The following is a 14300-nucleotide window of genomic DNA, read 5'->3' as shown; positions in this document are numbered from 1 at the left end:
GTAATGATTTCATTTAGGGATAGACTCCCAAACATTCTATGTAGGCTTTTGCTATTGCCTTAGGGTCTAAATAAGATAGGAATCTAATGTGCTTTTTTTAGGTCTTAACTCTGTTGTCAAGTGATCTGACTGCATTCGGTAGCATGAATTAAGAAGAAACCTTTTATTAAGTTTGGCCTGCCTGAGCCTGACTCCACTGACAAGGGTCCAAGTGCTGGATTAGATGACATCTCTCCCCCAATGTGGCCAACTGCATATAAGGGCGTAAGGGCGCTCCTGCCCTGCCTGCCCGCCCAGTTCTCCTACCCTTCTTTTGGTATACATAGACTGGTGGAATCTCTGAGAATGGCCTGTGGATGCAGGCCATTTCATAGGGATGAATGTATCTGGGGAAGCAGGAAGCATTTGTCTTCCCTGATTGCCGTCTCTTGATCTTTGCTCCTTTATGTTTGTCTGTGTCACATACTCCATGCCCTGTATGAGAGATTGCTTGATCTATGATAACACAACAATCATGCAGATTACTAAATATCATTTTGTGCATCAAGGGCAGCTAGGCCAAAATCTTATGGATGATGCCCTAAGGGGGGGGGGGGTATGTTCATTGTCCAGTGGTGTGTCCTATGTGCATATTTGGATATTCCATCCCCATTGAATTGTAGGGTAGGCATGCCAGGTTGACAAGGATGGCAGGGTGACTTTGCACTCCATACCAGGACCAGGACAAGGAGAAGGATGATCTAAACTGTCCCCAAGTGGGATCTATTATCCTTGGTTCCTAATTGCTGTTTTCTGACTAGGGTTTCAAATGGTATGCCAGCGAATTTCTCTTCCTGCTATCTTCAGACTACTCAAATAAGCCTGGAAATTTTCCTCCCTACTTCTTGTATGGCATTGCAAAAACATGACGCATGTGTTGACTCTAACTTTGAGGATGTTCTAAGCATCATCTGCTGCCTTCAAAAGGGAAATCATCTATAACACAAGATAAAAATTCAGTGCAGCAGATAAAAATAAAGACTGAAAAGTCAATTAAAACTAATAAGTCTAAAAGGCCTGGGCAAATAAAAATGTCTAAAAAGAAAACAGAAACAGTGCCAGATGGACCTCTCTGGGAAGGGAGTTCCAGAGCAGGGCACCAAAACTGAGAAGGCCCTGCCTCCTGTCACCATCACTTTTGAGATGTACAATCACCTCCCAGATAAGCTTTCACTATAGAAGTCAAATTAAAGTTTCTTCAATGTACTGACAGATGTGTATGTCAATTTTTTTAATCCCTTGCTGTTGGAGTTGGTCTTACAGATCTCCATCCTCCTTTGGGCATGGTGCCAAAATATCTGTGTCTTTCACCTAGGAAACAATCAAAACAGTTTTCACCTGTTAAAAAAAAATGTATTGACAAGAGCACTGAATAGGACACTATGTCTTCAAATGACATGCCTAAAGACAAGGGCATTAAAATTACATACTCATTTGTTTTTGAAATTATGGATATAAGGTAGTTAAAACAACTACAGCAACATGCAAAATACCACATTGCCTCAAATGCATTCAGTGCTGCTTCATCTTACCACTGTAACTAAGCAAAGTCTCACTAGGTCCCACAGCCTCTGTCAGGGATAAGCAACCTGCAGGCCTTGGCCTAATTTCAAAAACCCTCTGCAAGTGATTAGTTGAGACAGCTGGCAGGATCAGTTTTTCCTTTCTCCAGCAGCCCACTGGGCAGGGAAAAAGAAAGAGAGGGAGAAGGAGAGAGAAGGGGTGTCAGAAAAAAAGAGAGGAAGAAGGGGAGTCAGAAAAAAGAGAGGGAGAAGGGGAGAGAAGGGGTGTCAGAAAAAAGAGAGGGAGAAGGGGAGAGAAGGGGTGTCAGAAAAAAGAGAGGGAGAAGGGGAGAGAAGGGGTGTCAGAAAAAAGAGAGGGAGAAGGGGCATCAGAAAAAGAGGGGGAATGTTAGGATTGCACATTGCAAAAAAAAAAAGAGGATGAAAGAGGGTGACAATTTACATAATAGGTGCATATGCTAATGTGCATGTGTGTTTATGCAAATTTAGACATAATAGGTATAATTTAAATAGAGATACAATACCTCTCGCCATAGTGAGGAAGACTGATGAGGGACCTGTTCAGTGTGCTGGCCAGGTGCTAACTCTTGATGAGCAACTTCATGGGCCCTACTCTCCCTTCTTACAGTTCTTAGACTTTAGGGGATGCCTTCGAGTAGAGGACTGTCCTCTGTGAAGTAGGACTCCTGGCTACACTAGTCAGGAAGAGAGAAAAGAGGTGGCTTCTCCCACTGCCAGCATATGCACCCCAGACAGATTACCTCCAAAAGAATGTGATCCTCAGACAAAAAATAGGTTTTTCACCTCTGGCTTTTAGCTTGTAATGAAAGACGAGGACTGCCACTCACATGGCTATTCAGCTAGGTGCTGATCACTATCAGCTGCCAATAGTTTTGGCCTAATGTAAAGGACAAAGCCTGGCATCTCTGTCCTCAGAAAAGGTGTGCATAGTGACAGGTATTTCATTCTGCATCTGCATGCATGGAGCTAAAAGGAACATCTGCTACTGAATCTGCTAAATCCTTGAGGCTGCTAGATATGTAATGTCATCATTATAAATGCAGCATTTCAGCAACCTTTTATGAAAATCTCATGTTGTTGTTGTTGTTGTGTGTGTGTGGTATTATTGCACAATCTATCTATTTAGAAAGCTATGTTAAAGCAGATTACGTCTTTCAGAGCCGTGTAATGTAACTTTTAAAAATAGATAAGAAAATATGCCTCTACTCTGCAGCAAGTAGGAGCTGTTTCTGGCTGTAAAGGAGGCCTTGAGGAGGCCTGTGCAACAGGGACCCACCAAGCAGAACACAGCCCACACAGTGCAGCCTGCCTGCAAAGCTGCTTGATACAATCCCTCCCCCTTGTTTTTGCCAGACAGGCAGCAAAAGCAGATGTAGGGAGGCTCTGTTGGACCATATGTAGTTGGTAGGCTGTATTTAGTGGCAGGCAACTCCCACACCCCTAGTTCTCCTTGGATCAGAAAAGAATCAAGAAATAGTGCAGAATTAGTAACTCAGCTTATTCTGATCTAATCAAAGTTAAGCTGGGGCCTGATGTCAGGAAAGAAGTGGAAACTAAATGTGTCCATGGTTCAGATACCGATTAGGGATGGGCTTCTGCCCAGAAAGGTGGTGTAGAAATATTTAAAATAAATAAATAAATGGGAGGTTCTGTCATACTCAATTTTTCGCAGCTTCTCATTTCTCCAATACTAAATTCATTCCCTCTTCTTTCCACATTGGACTATATTTTTCGTGTGCGTCCACATGAAAATGTTATGTTTTTCACGCACATTTTTCAAATGCATTTTGTATGTATTTATTTCAAATGCATGAATTTTTGTGCACAATTTTTTAAATGTACACATTTTCCACGTGTTTTTTTCCATTGAATAAAGAGGTTTGGGATGTCTTTTAAAAAATATATACACACGTTTGTATTAATTTTTAAAATATATGTGCATTTTTGTGCCCATTTTCAAATGCATGCATTTCTGTATGCATTTAATTATTTATTTTTGCAAATTGTGTTGCAGATTTGGGGTATGTATGGATCTCAAGAGCAAATTGCATACCAGTTTGTGTTTAGATTTGGGAAGTGCAAATTCGATGAATTTGCATTGAAATATGAACTGAATGAATTTCTCACGTATTCTTGGGCAGGGCAAGTGTGTTCACTCTAGGGATGTATGAAAGTCACTTACCTTATGACGAAATTGATTCGCGGTGGGGGGGAGGCGCCCCGTCCCTCCCCCCCGAAATTCTGGCCGGGGGGAGGCGCTCCGTCCCTCCCGCCATGAATCCTGGCTGGCCGGGAAGGCAAATGGCGGCGGCCGTAGCCGCTGCCGTTTGCATCCCTACTGTCAGCTATGATAGGCTACGTAAATGTTTACGTAGCCTATCACGGCTGAGTAAAAAAAAAAAAACCTGCACATATGCAAATGGCAGCACCCATGGGTGCCGCCATTTGTGTTCCTTATTTTGGCACGTCTAGTCTACGTAAACATTTACGTAGACTACGGCGAAAATATGGGGAACGCAAATAGCTACACTATTTGCGTTCCCCTTATTTTCGCCGTAGTCTACGTAAATGTTTACGTAGACTAGACGTGCCAAAATAAGGAACGCAAATGGCGGCGCCCATGGGCGCCGCCATTTGCGTATGGGCGGTGTTTTGTTTTGTTTTAACTCAGCCGTGATAGGCTACATGAACATTTACATAGCCTATCATGGTATTTTTTAAAAATCTAGCCGTGATAGGCTACGTAAATCTTTACGTAGCCTATCACATTTTTTTGTGTTTTTTTTGTTTTTTTACTGGAAATGGCAGCGGCAGCAACCAGTTGGAAGACCGGCCGCCGCAGCCGCTGCCGCCAAACTGCCGCCGGAGCCGCCGCCACCAGGGAGATTCGCCCAAGGTAAGTCCTGTCCCGGGGGGGGCCGGGGGGCAGACCATTTCACCACCGATTTCAGGGTGCCGAATGCGCTGGCATTCAGCTTCCCTGAGATTCGTGGCGAAATTCTCTGACATCCCTAGTTCCCTCCTGACTTAATCTCTGCCACTGCTGCCAGATCAGCAGCAAGGGAAGCAGGCAGGCATGTGTGCAAAACAGAGAGAGAGAGGAGGCTTGTGGGTAGAAGGGAGAAGGATGGAGACAAGTGAATAGGTGTATTGGGTATGCCAGAGGGCGCTATGGCTCAAAATTAGTATATTTTGGGACCCCTTGGGCTCCTGTGGTCTGCATGTTACTATTAAGGATGGAGGAGAAACTCATTCAGTTCACATTATAATGCAAATGTATTTTTGCCCTTTTGAACTGCTATGCTAACCAAAACTCAGTTATCCCTTAAAATTCACACTTTTCCAAATTTTGCAATGTTCTCCAACTGAAAAATGCTTGCAGCGGTGCTTATATTAGAAGAAAATATGTTCAAATATGCATTGTATAGGAAAACTGCTTGCAAAAAAATGTGTATATTTGGGAAAATGTATACAAAAATGTATGTATTAGGAGAAATATGCATAAAAATGTTTATGAATTTTCATGAAAAGTTTTTTAAAAGAATGTTTTGAAATTTAGGATGAACTGCACTTAAGCCTGGACAAAATCATGAAGTTCAATATGAACCAAAGATAAAATTGGGAAAACAAGAAACTGACAAAAATTAAAACAGACAGATTTCGCTATCCCTAGCTGCAGTAACTCACAGAAGAAGCTTTTTTGCCAGATTTGTTACATTGGAATAAAAGACAGTTTGTTTGTAAGGCCTGATTGATCTGTACATGTTTTTTTCCTGCCACCCAATAAAACAGTGCGAGACAACAGAGACCCAGACAAGAATTCAGAGGTCATAATATTCATCTCATAACTTAAGGAAACATTAAGAGTCCCTGTGGTTCATATTCCAAGCCAAGAGATGATGAAGGTCAACATATCTAGTCTAGCTGAGTTCACTTGGTGGGTCACACACTGTATAGGCCTGTTCTAGAGGTACCGTTTTGTTCTGTGATACATGATCATTGAAAGATGAACCTCTCTATACAACAGGCTCAGGCAGAAGGTAGCTTGGAATCTACTTTTGTCAATTTGCAGTTGCTCAGCATTGGGTTTCTCACTTTCAATGGTTGAACAACAGTGACAACAGAAAGCCTTTCTTCCTCCCAAATTAGAAAATCAAGAGATCTCTGGGGGAAAATAGGACTAGATGTGTATGCAAAAGGATTTTGTGTGTGAGCTCCAGTTCTGGCCCTGAAAACCAATCTCGGGGCCAGGCCTGTGCTCAGAGACACCTTGTTCCTCCATTTTGTGTCCCCTTTCCTGAGCCACCAGATGCTGCTGCTGATTTATATACCACCTTATTTGCTAAAAACAACAACATCAACCATCAAGGGTTGTACAGCAATGTAAAACAGCAACAAAAAAATAACACAATAAAACCAAGAACATCAAAAACATTTAAACAATATCATTGAAAAGGCTAAATTTTAAAAGATGTGCCTTTGCACCCTTTCTGAAAGCCAAGAGAGTAGAGGCCCAATCATCTTTCTATTTTGCTCCTGGCTCCGACTGGTGGGCCTCAGGACTCTTGTGGAAAACAAATTAATTCTGTGCCTGTGACTGAGTCCCTGAAAGGATTTTGAGAGTTGAGGAGATTGAGGTGGGGTGTCTCTGTTCTTGCAGAGTCTGGTGACCTTTGAAGATGTGGCCGTGTATTTCACAGAGGGCCAGGGGGCTCTGCTGTATCCGGATCAGAGGGCCTTGTACAGGGAGGTCATGCTAGATAATTATGGGAATGTGCCCTCATTGGGTAAGGGCTTTGAGTCTTCATTCAGTAACAGCTGTAAGTCTTGGTGTTCCCCTGTCTGTAGTGGCAGTTTTGAAATGATGAGTCCCGTAATTCATGTCTTTATTTCTGCAGTTTTCTTTTTTTCAGCCTAATTGAACTGTAGTTCCCTGCAGCCTATTGCATCAGTTACTTTTCTCCCTTCCTGGTTTTTATGCTGGGAGTGAGCCAGGAAGGGAGAGAATTCCCAGGGGCAACTTGGTGCCCCTCCTGCACACACCTTTTACTGTTACAGGAAGAGCCTTCCGCCTTGTTTCATCATGAAATTCCAGCCTTACACTAAGCAAAGGGCTGGATGCGCCTGATCTCGTCTGATCTCAGAAGCTAAGTAGGGTCAGCCCTGGTTAGTACTTGGATGGGAGACTGCCTGGGAATCAGGCTTCCTGCACTGGGCAGGGGGTTGGACTCCATGGTCTTGTAGGCCCCTTCCAACCCTATGATTCTATGATTCTATGAAATCCTCAAGCCTAAAGTCTGCCCACCCCTGCCATATGAAATGCTACTCTGAGGAGCCTGGGAGGAAGTGGGGCCTGGTGGGCTCAGCACCTTAGATAGCTCCTTTAGAGTTATGGCTGGTTCTGACTGAAATCCTGAATGGATTTATAACCCCACCAAAATCGGAGCCACCAGCCTCCACTGGTAGGAGGTATAGAGTAAGTTCTCTACTGCCTGCGACACAAGTTACATAGCATAGCCTCTACCTTTGATGGATAATCCACAGCATGCATGCTCATAAATGCCACTGAAATCAGGTTCACAGAGCCTTGCTCACACATTGACAAATCTAGTTATACTTATACAGCCCTTCCAAGTGAATTTGTTTTTGACAAAATCCACCTTGAACATTTCAGCATGACCATATCAGTGTAAATAAGTCACAAGTCATCTAGAACAGTGTGTGTACCAGCCAGCCCCTGGAACAAGATGCATTAGGCCTAACGTTTCTCTGCTTCACTTGGCAGCATGTTAACCTTCAGACTGGAGACCTCTACCAGGAAAATATTTTCACCCGGAGCAACCCCAGTAATCAGATGGTTTTATATTAACTGAAAGTGACATGGGCTCCCTGTGTCTTTTTATACCATCAATCTGGATGCCTGAGTCTGAATGACGGTTCTGGGATCTGGTAGTGTACAGAAATCCACTGATCAGGAGATGCCCAGATTTCAATGTTTCCTTGTATTACCCTTCCCCTCCTGGAGCTGAATTCCATGCATCCCACACACTTTGACTCACCACTCACTTTGCCCATTCTTGTATTGCATATTGCAAGGTTAAGAACACAGGGGGAGGTACTGTGGGTTATTAAGGCTGCAATCCTATGCATATACACCCAGAGCTTACTTCCAGGTAGCTGTATATAGGATTGCATTCTAAATGTCTGCTGGGCCAGATGACCAGTGAAAGACAAGAGGAAACGGACAACTTCTCATCAGAAGGCTGAGAGAAGTACAATTACAAATGATGTTTTAAGGACCCCCGAGTCCTGCTAAGGTCTGATATGATGCAGCTTTGGAAATATTTTTGTGAAGCTTATTCCTCGGGATGGTTTATGAGCTGTACTTTAGACTGCCTGCTGATCAGAATAACATTTTTAAGCCAGAATATATATACATTAATGTTAAAAGCTATGGGAAAACTTTATGTTGTTAATACTCTGGTGATATGCATGGAGTGTTCACAACACTTTACATTTCTTCAATCAGATGCAATCCTGCTTGGCTATAAATCTCTCCAACATTCAATATTAATGCAAATCTTACAGTACTTTTCAGAAATGCATCCCACAAACCCAAGTTAGTTAGCCTGCAGTCTTTTCTTGGAAAGTAGATTAGTGCTGTTTACAAGAGGCTGGAATGCAGATGCTTCAAGTCTTGATGATGCAAATTATCTGGCTCTGTCATTAATGTGTTGTAATCTGCAGCCGCCACAGTATCTATCAGCCAGACAGGCAAAGAGGCATCATCCACAAATGATGTCTGGGCAATTTAAATTATATTAGCTAGGGAGATGATCCAGAGGAGAAGGTAATAAAGTATATAGCCAAGAATATTTTTTAGAGTGTCATGCTATCTGTGGTGCCAGAGCCTGGAATAGCCAGAGTGCGACCCTCTTCATCTCAGGCTATTTGAATCTTGCAACGTTTGGAAGTATTTTCAATCTCTGACAAGTATAATTTGCCGGTAATTGCTTTGGAGCATCCCAGTGTTGTGTGTTATGCCTTTGAGGAATGGCAGGAGGTGGTGGCAGAACCAGGCTTCCTCCCAGGTGATTTCAGAGCTTTAGTGGCTGCTTGGAGGAAAAGAAACCAGCCAAACAGGAATCAGGAACCAAGCAGGAAGACAAAACACCAGCTGGGACAGACTACTAGAGCTGAATCAACAACCATCAACCATAGGATGTTTTGAAAGATGCTGCAATAGCCCAGCAGGGTGGAGCAAACTGGTCACTGGGAGTCAGAGAAACACCCCAAAGTACAGGTTAGATGATCCAGAATCATCATTCTGCCAGTGGAAGGGTACCACTGGGGCAGACATCTATATCCTCACCTCCCATGCACCCTCCACATCTCCTCCAGGGGATCCCCCAACCTTCCAGAGCAGATCCAGAAGGCACATAGGGGGCTCCAGGGGGGAGGAAGGGATTCAAAAGGCCTGGTCTGCCAGTAGTATCCTCCCTCTTGCAAAAACAACGGTTCTAGATCCATGCCTACATTTCCTGTGCTAATGCAAAACTGCCAAAAGTGGGCAAGAGTTTCAAACAGGGATAATAGTGAAATGATCAGATAACTGCTTCACTGAGCATCCAACCCTGCCCAACCTGGTTATGTTAAAGTTGGCTATCTAGCAGGAAGTACAAGAATCTCTCCTGTATTCTATTTCCCTCCCTGTTTCAGTACTGATGGCTAAAGCAAACTAGAGGAGGTGGATCAGAAGCTGAAGAATAGGGGATGGAAATCAATAGCGGGCGGTTCCTGACATGCAAAAGTTCAAGAGATGGCAGACATGGAAGTCTCACATGCAAGTTATGGACAGAAAAACTATTCTGATCAAACATGCACACTAAGCAGAATTAAATGAATGACAGGAACTACAGTAGTGCCCATGTACGTTTCTCGGATTGCTGCTAGACATGAACACATTGCACTCACATGTCACATGTCACATGACACAGTTGTATGTGGTGATAGTAAGCCACAGCAATTAAGGGTGCAATCCTATGCATGTTTAGACAGAAAAAAGAATTTCTTGCTGGGAATTCTAGGACTTCTGTCTGTCTAAAATGCATAAGCTTGCACCTTAAGAGTAGTTGAATGATTTTCAATGACCTAGGGAGGTGGTGGGCTCTCCCACACTGGAGGCGTTTAAGACGAGGCTGGACAGCCATCTGGGATGCTCTGACTTGGATTCCTGCATTGAGCAGGGGGTTGGACTCGATGGCCTTGTAGGCCCCTTCCAACCCTACTATTCTATGATTCTATGATTCAACAAAACTTTGCAGTATGGAGTGCTCCTGCTCAGGATACTCCATTCCATTTTCCTTCCCACCCCATTTTCCATTTTTCATCCAGCAGTCAGAATTCCATGGCCAGTGACCATGCTGAGTCCTCATTGGCCTGTTCTTGTCATTCCCTGTTTTTTTTTTTCCCCTCAAGATATTTTGTACTTCTGCAAATCTCCGGTTCCTTTAAGTCTTCTAATGCTTCCCTCTTATGCATGGGTGGAGCTGTTTTGGCTATGTAAAAACAGCACTCATGCCTGCATATCAGGAACAGAGGGAATAATAAACAGTGGTATAAACTCGGTGATACATCAGGCAAGCCCGACACAGCTTAGTAGATATTCATGTGGCTTTGTCTTCATCAGCTGATGGGTTTCTCCTTGAACCACCCACCCAGAAGACTTGCACAGACAGACATTCTAATCAGCATAACATCAATGCTCCAGTCATTTCAATCACCCTTTCAAGTTTTACAGCTGTTTTGTTGCAATGCAAGAGTACAAAGGAAATTAGTACAAAGGTCTGAATTTGTAGAGCACTTTGCACAAAGGCATGCCCTGACCAATATTCTCCCTCCCCCTTTTCATGTATTTGCATCCAGCTTGCGGATAGATCTCTGATTTTAATTAAGCCCTCATGAATCATTGCTCAAAGTAAGTTGGCTGATTCAAGGCTTTTAATTCTCAAGCTGAGGAGATGACAATATTTCACAATGTGCAGTAATTATAGAAGTTGCAGAAGTCCAAATCGGAAGGAAATTCAGTTCACTAAACCATAAATGGCCAACTGCTCACACACAACTGCTCTGAATGCCAAATGAAGTTAATTTCAGTACTCCACTGGTCTCCAGCAAATGAAGACTCTTAACTGTTGGATTTTCAGCTGCCAGATGGAATGAGTCAGAGTAATCTGTACCAGGCAATTCACTAATGGGCAAATCTCAAAATGTGACATTCTAGATTCTGAAAGTTTGCATTTATGGACCATACAGTGCCCGTATCACTTGCAGTACATTACACTGATCATTGTCTCCACTAACTCCATTCAAACCCTAGAAACTACTTTTGCTCTCATTAGCTCCAATTAAAAAAAAGGAAGAGTCCGGTTCAAATGATCTAATGATCTTGTGCGTTCTGAACCAGTTTCGGTTTTGCTGGTTGCTCAGTTGAGAGATATGCACAGGTCTTTTCTTTGGTTTTTGTTGTGACATCAATGCCACTGCAGGGGGGAGCACCAAATACAAGAAAGAAAGAAAGAAAGAAAGAAAGAAAGAAAGAAAGAAAGGCAAAGGCTCAATAGCTGCTGAAAAACTATGGAATTTAATAAAATAGTAAAATGCCCAAGAATTCAGAGATGCTGCCTTACTAGGAAAATAGTATTATGTATAAATGCATAAACTGTATTTATGTGCTCTTGAAAGTCTTCATTGAAATGCATTGGGCATTTTACTGTTTTATTAAATTGCATGTGTTTTTCAGCACATTTTAAGGCTTTTCCTCTTCTTTTCCTCTTTTTTCTTTCTTTCTTGCCTTTGTGCAGCCATACTTGAGAATTCAGAGCAAATACCCCACTTGCTCAAAAGATAACCTACCTAAGTAAATCAACACTTGGGAAATAAATAAAATCATTGTAAAAACATAAAAGCATGAAATTCATTAATAGCCCATATGTGCTACATGAAGGCAAAGCTTTCAGTTAAAAATAGGTAAACCCTGTTGATTTCTACCTTACTTCTAAGTAATCCTATTTTTATTCCTGGGCTGAGCTTTTACAAATCATACCTGGGGTGAGGGGGGGGGATCATTCTGAGAGATGGATATATACTGCTTCAGCCAAAGAATGGATGGTCATTAGAACAGGTGTGGGAATAGGTGTGATGGATCTACATTTTTACTAGAATGTTGAGATCCACCAACCAGAGTCAGTTGCAAAATGATTCTGGGACAGACAGGACCTTCTGTATATTAGAATTAAAGACCATGGTCCCTCTGAGCATCTGTTAAGTCCAAGAACTTGTTTTTACTACCAGAGCTATAGTTCTTTCACACCCAAAGATTCACAGCTGGTGTTCCCCCAAGCTTTCTTTGTCAAATTTGTGTGTGTTTGGGGGAGGGACTTTTTAGTGGTTGTTACTGTTAAGCAATATCTTTCTTAGGGAAGGTCATGGCAGAACAACCGTGGGGACTCTTGGAGCATACTGATTATCTGGACCCATTCTAGTTTGGGTTTCAACCTGGTTACGGGACTGAATCAGCCTTGGTTGCCCTAGTGGATGACCTTTATCGAGAGAGGGACAAAGGGAGTGCAACCCTGCTGATTCTGCTCGGTCTCTCATTGGCTTTTGATACCATCGACCATGGTCACTGTGTTACACTGGTTCTGGACTTACCTGCAGGGTCGATTTCAAACAGTACCATTGGGTGACCATTCCTTGGCCCTTTGGCAATTGAGCTATGGGATTCCACAGGGTACCATCCTGCCCTCAATGTTGTTTAACATCTATATGAAGCCCCTGGGAGCAGTCATTAGGGGATTTGGAACCAAGTTCCATCAGTACACTGATGACACACAGCTCTATCTACCTGTGACATCTGAATCAGGTGATGCTGTGCAAGCCCTGGATCAGTGCCTAGATGCAGTAAAGGGCTGGATGAGGGCCAATAAACTGAAAATGAATCCTGGCAAGATGGAAGCCCTGTGGGTGAGTGTCTCCTGAGTTCAGGAGATAGGCTCATTGCCTGTTCCGGATGGGGTTGCCCTCCCTCTGAAAGATCAGGTTCGTAGACTGCAGCTACTCCTAGATCCATCACTGTTGCTGGAGGCCTAAGTGATCATGGTGGCTCAGACCTTTTACCAGCTTTGGCTGGTTCTCCAGCTACGGCTTCTCCTGGACAGAGATAGCTTGGCCACAATGGTCCAGGCACTAGTAACCTCAAGACTAGAGTACTGCAATGCGCTCTATGTGGGACTGCCCTTGAGGTTGCTCAGGAAGCTGGAGCAAGTGCAGAATGCAGCAGCTTGGCTGTTGTCAGGAGCTGCCCCTTTTCAGTATGTAACTCCTTTGCTGAGGGAACGGCACTGGCTGCCTATTCACTACCAGGGCAAGTTTAAGGCTTTGGTACTGGTGTACAAAGCCCTAAATAACCTGGGACCTGAGAGAATGCCTTCTCCCTTACCAACCTGCCTGATCACTGAGGTCATCAGAGGGTTTGCTCCTTGTGGTTTCACATGGACCTATGGCCTGACTGGAGTCCACCCAGAGAAGACCCTTCAGTGTCGTGGCTCCTGTCCTCTGGAACTCCCTGCCTCTGGAGGTCAAGCAGGCACCAACAATGGGTTGTTTTCAGCACCTCCCAAAAACAGCTCTTTTCCAGGAAGCCTTCCTTGGTTAACTAGCCTCATATTTATTGGCACTTCGTTTTTTAAAGAATAATCTTAACATTGTGTTTCTTCTTTTTGTCTTTTGTTCATTTTATCTTGTTGTTCTGTTTTAGATGTGGAGCAGTATACAAATGTTGAAAATAAACAAACAATTGTGGGTCTTGCCAATCTGCTGCAAATTACCCTGAGATCTACCAATAAATGAGATCTACCTTCTGTTAGGGACGGATAAATCTGTCATTTTCAGTTTCTCTCTGTTTCTCATGTGTGTAATCTTAAATTTGGTTCATCTCCAACTGTGAGAATTTCTCCAGTCATGAATTTGGTTTGTCCTGAACCTGGAGAATTAAAAGTTCACATGAAAATTCATAAGCATTTTTGTATGATTTTTACCTAATATACCCATTTTGAAGGCAGTTTTCCCTAGTATGATGCATTTTAATGTTATTTTCCCCAATGAAGATATTTTTCTATACATTTTTTGACTGGAGAACTCTGTTGCAGAATTCAGAGAAGTGCACATTTCAAAGGATAACTAACTTTCTATTCACATCATGGTTCAAAAGTGTAAAATTAGGTGAGTGCACATTAAAATGAAAACTGAACAGATTTCATCCATCCCTGCATTATAATATGGGTGCTTCTAGACAAGGTTTTTATTGTACCCTCCCCTTGCCTCATTCACAGACATTCACAGACATTCTGTGTTTGCCCACTGCTTCTTCTGTCTCTCCCCACCCCCCTGCCCCAAATCCACTAAGGAGGGAAAGACAGAATAGCTACACAATGTTTTTTGACTGGTAAAAAAGGATCCCTTCCTATGGAAGCACCCCATGTCTAGAGGGTCCTATGCGTATCACTGCACATTGCAGAGGAGTTTCTCCGTGCGATCTGTAACTCTGCTTTTGCATGTTGAACAGAATGCTAGACTAGGTGGACCCTTGATCTGATCCAGCAGGGCTCTTCATCTGTTCTTATGTTTACTTCTTGTGTATATAGATAAACTTGCCAT

The sequence above is a fragment of the Heloderma suspectum genome, chromosome 7 (assembly GCF_057233095.1).
Source record: "Heloderma suspectum isolate Gila_16-S chromosome 7, 16-S_ref, whole genome shotgun sequence".
In the NCBI taxonomy this organism is placed as follows: Eukaryota; Metazoa; Chordata; class Lepidosauria; order Squamata; family Helodermatidae; genus Heloderma; species Heloderma suspectum.
Note: the sequence above shows the minus strand (reverse complement) of the source record.